We start from the raw sequence: 5,000 nt of genomic DNA, 5'->3' as shown, positions 1-5,000 counted from the left end.
CACTACTCTGTCCACCTCTCTAATGCAAGAGTTCACCAGTCCTCTCAATCCTTCACCACTACTCTGTCCACCTCCCTAAGAGTTCACCAGTACTCTCAATCCTTCACCACTACTCTGTCCACCTCCCTAAGAGTTCACCAGTCCTCTCAATCCTTCACCACTACTCTGTCCACCTCCCTAATGCAAGAGTACTCAGTCCTCTCAATCCTTCACCACTACTCTGTCCACCTCAGTACTCTCAATCCTTCACCACTACTCTGTCCACCTCCCTAAGAGTTAACCAGTACTCTCAATCCTTCACCACTACTCTGTCCACCTCCCTAAGAGTTCACCAGTACTCTCAATCCTTCACCACTACTCTGTCCACCTCCCTAAGAGTTCACCAGTCCTCTCAATCCTTCACCACTACTCTGTCCACCTCTCTAATGCAAGAGTTAACCAGTACTCTCAATCCTTCACCACTACTCTGTCCACCTCCCTAAAGAGTTAACCAGTACTCTCAATCCTTCACCACTACTCTGTCCACCTCTCTAATGCAAGAGTTAACCAGTACTCTCAATCCTTCACCACTACTCTGTCCACCTCCCTAAGAGTTCACCAGTCCTCTCAATCCTTCACCACTACTCTGTCCACCTCCCTAAAGAGTTAACCAGTCCTCTCAATCCTTCACCACTACTCTGTCCACCTCCCTAAGAGTTCACCAGTCCTCTCAATCCTTCACCACTACTCTGTCCACCTCCCTAAAGAGTTAACCAGTCCTCTCAATCCTTCACCACTACTCTGTCCACCTCCCCAAGAGTTAACCAGTCCTCTCAATCCTTCACCACTACTCTGTCCACCTCTAATGCAAGAGTTAACCAGTACTCTCAATCCTTCACCACTACTCTGTCCACCTCCCTAAGAGTTAACCAGTCCTCTCAATCCTTCACCACTACTCTGTCCACCTCTAATGCAAGAGTTCTCAACCAGTACTCTCAATCCTTCACCACTACTCTGTCCACCTCCCTAAGAGTTAACCAGTACTCTCAATCCTTCACCACTACTCTGTCCACCTCAATCCTTCACCATACTCTGCAAGAGTTAACCAGTACTCTCAATCCTTCACCACTACTCTGTCCACCTCCCTAAGAGTTAACCAGTCCTCTCAATCCTTCACCACTATTCTGTCCACCTCCCTAAGAGTTAACCAGTACTCTCAATCCTTCACCACTACTCTGTCCACCTCCCTAAGAGTTAACCAGTCCTCTCAATCCTTCACCACTACTCTGTCCACCTCCCTAAGAGTTAACCAGTACTCTCAATCCTTCACCACTACTCTGTCCACCTCCCTAAGAGTTAACCAGTCCTCTCAATCCTTCACCACTACTCTGTCCACCTCCCTAAGAGTTAACCAGTCCTCTCAATCCTTCACCACTACTCTGTCCACCTCTAATGCAAGAGTTAACCAGTACTCTCAATCCTTCACCACTACTCTGTCCACCTCCCTAAGAGTTAACCAGTACTCTCAATCCTTCACCACTACTCTGTCCACCTCCCTAATGCAAGAGTTAACCAGTACTCTCAATCCTTCACCACTACTCTGTCCACCTCCCTAAGAGTTAACCAGTACTCTCAATCCTTCACCACTACTCTGTCCACCTCCCTAAGAGTTAACCAGTCCTCTCAATCCTTCACCACTACTCTGTCCACCTCCCTAAGAGTTAACCAGTACTCTCAATCCTTCACCACTACTCTGTCCACCTCCCTAATGCAAGAGTTAACCAGTACTCTCAATCCTTCACCACTACTCTGTCCACCTCCCTAAGAGTTAACCAGTCCTCTCAATCCTTCACCACTACTCTGTCCACCTCCCTAAGAGTTAACCAGTACTCTCAATCCTTCACCACTACTCTGTCCACCTCCCTAAGAGTTAACCAGTCCTCTCAATCCTTCACCACTACTCTGTCCACCTCTAATGCAAGAGTTAACCAGTACTCTCAATCCTTCACCACTACTCTGTCCACCTCCTAAAGAGTTAACCAGTCCTCTCAATCCTTCACCACTACTCTGTCCATCTCCCTAATGCAAGAGTTCACCAGTACTCTCAATCCTTCACCACTACTCTGTCCACCTCCCTAAAGAGTTAACCAGTACTCTCAAGCCTTCACCCCTACTCTGTCCACCTCCCTAAGAGTTCACCAGTCCTCTCAATCCTTCACCACTACTCTGTCCACCTCCCTAAGAGTTCACCAGTACTCTCAATCCTTCACCACTACTCTGTCCACCTCCCTAAGAGTTCACCAGTACTCTCAATCCTTCACACCTTCCTCTGGCACACTCTGGAACTCCCTGCCTGCTTCTGTGTTTCCACCTTCCTAACACTTCACTTCATTTAAGAGGGAGGTGTCAACACATTTGTCCCTCAATTTTGGATAACTCTATAATCTTTTGGGGAACTGGCAAGCAAGTGGGCATTTTTTTGTTCTTTTTTTAATGTTCTGTTGTTCTTGGCAGGTCTTTCTCTTGCGTAAAAAAAAAAAAAAAATTATCGGGGCATTTCAAAATTTTCGCTCAGTTGTTTATAATATTCAAGTTCTCATAAAGTTTCAGTAAAGTTAATGGTTGTTGTTGTTGTTGTTGTTGTTGTTGTTGTTGTTGTTCCGGTAATCTTTCTTCTTCTTCTTCTTCTTCTTTTTATTCTTCTTTTCGTTCTCTTTGTTGTTGTTGTTGTTGTTGTTGCTGTTCTTGTCCTCTTCCTCCTCTTCCTAATTTTCTTCTTCTTCTTCTTCATCTTTCCTTCATCTTTTTCTTTTCATCTTCTTCTTCTTCTTCTTCTTCTTCTTCTTCTTCTTCTTCTTCTTCTTCTTCTTCTCCTCCTCCTCCTCCTCCTCCTCCTCCTCCTCCTCCTCCTCCTCCTCCTCCTCCTCCTCCTTTTCAACATTATTATCATTATACGTCTTCTTGAAAAACCCTCCCCCTCCTCCTCCTCCTCCTCCTCCTCCTCTTGTCACAACAGAATTGATAAGTATCTCGTATAGAATTATTTTCCCTCACACACAAAAATTATATATTGCAAATTAAACAAATAAGAGAGAGAGAGAGAGAGAGAGAGAGAGAGAGAGAGAGAGAGAGAGAGAGAGAGAGAGAGAGAGAGAGAGAGAGAGAGAGAGAGAGATAAGTAGTTTTGTCAAGTTGCTGTCACCTCTCCCTGTCTTGTTAGTGTGTGTGTGTGTGTGTGTGTGTGTGTGTGTGTGTGTGTGTGTGTGTGTGTGTTTTGGTTTCACAAACACTGGAAATCAATCTAATACATTTTCTTCCTCTTCTTCTTCCTTCTCCTCCTCCTCCTCCTCCTCCTCCTCCTCCTCCTCCTCCTCCTCCTCCTCCTCCTCCTCCTTCCCTCGAGACACACTAAATAACTTCTCGCATCACTATTAATATCTTAACCATTACTATTATCTACACACACACACACACACACACACACACACACACACACACACACACACACACACACACACGCACTCAAAACATACCACTAACACTCTTAAACACACACAAACACTCTTAAACACACACAAACACCACAAAACACACCTTTATACTCTCAAACACCATAAAAAAACACACACAAACACTCTAAAACACACCCAAACACCACAAAAACACATTATTACACTCTCAAACACCATAAAAAACACACACAAACATCGCAAAACACAATCTTTCCCCATAAACACTTGAAAAACACTCATAAACACACGCAAACATAACAAAACACACCCAAACACATGGAAACATCTTAAACACGCTCTTTCTCATCCATAAACACCTGAAAAACACTTTAAATACACCCAAAACACTATCCTTTACCCCAAACACACCCCTACACCTCAAATACACCCTAAATCACCCCAACCTCACCCCTGCACCCCAGATATACACTAACCTCATCGCTACACCCCAAATTTATTACTACACCCCGCAAAACACCCCAAAAATACGTCTACACCACAAATCACTCCAAATACACCCCAAAACACCCCTAATATACCCAAACACACCCCTTACACCCCAAAACACACTTACACCCCAAAACTCATCCCTACACCCCAAATACACCCCAGAACTCACCCCCACGCCCCCAAAAACACCCCAACCCTCACTGTTACACCCCAAATACACTATCATCACCCCAAATACACCCCAAACTCACACGTACATATAAAATCACCCCTATACCCCAAATACACCCCAAACCACACCCCTACACCCCAAATACATCTAAAATATACACTAGTCTCATCCCTACACCCCAAAACACTCTTCTACACCCCAAATACACGAGAACTCACCCCTACACCCCAAATCCTCACCACAATCACCCCAAAATACAGCCCTACATCCTAAGTACACCCCAAATCACCCATACACCCTAAATACACCCCAGAAGACACCCTACATCCTAAATACACCCCAAATCACCCCTAAACCCTAATTACACCCCAAATATACACTAACCTCACCCCTATACGCCAAATAATCTTAAGTAAACCTCAATACACCCCAAATACACTCTCAAACCAGCCTCTACACCCCAAATACACCAAAAACACACCCCTACACATCAAATACACCCCAGACACACCCCTACACCCCAGAAACACATTCTACACCCCAAAATTCCCCAAATCACCGAAAACACCCCAAATACACCCCGAACTCACCCCTACACATTATAAACCATATCCAAATACACCCCAACCTCACTGCTACACCCCAAACACACCCCTTCACCCCAAATACACTTCAAATTCGCACTCCTACACCCGAAATACACCCAAAACACACCTTTACAACCCCGAAAAATATTATAACTTCGCAAAATACACCCCTACACCCCAACAACATACCAGAATACCGCAATACACCCCAAAACACCCCAAATATACCTAAAATGACTCCTACACCCCTAAAACATACCAAAACCCGGCAAAATACACCCCAAAACACCCCAAATACCT

General features: G+C 44.8%; 1 protein-coding gene across 1 annotated transcript in view; it reads left to right on the top strand.

Annotated features, from left to right (window-relative positions):
• LOC123500704 overlaps window positions 1-5,000 on the top strand; it is an 8,538-nt gene that overhangs the window by 1,262 nt on the left and 2,276 nt on the right. The window lies entirely within an intron of this gene.

The sequence above is a fragment of the Portunus trituberculatus genome, chromosome 1 (assembly GCF_017591435.1).
Source record: "Portunus trituberculatus isolate SZX2019 chromosome 1, ASM1759143v1, whole genome shotgun sequence".
Classification (NCBI taxonomy): Eukaryota; Metazoa; Arthropoda; class Malacostraca; order Decapoda; family Portunidae; genus Portunus; species Portunus trituberculatus.
This window is presented reverse-complemented; position numbering and strand designations above follow the sequence as displayed.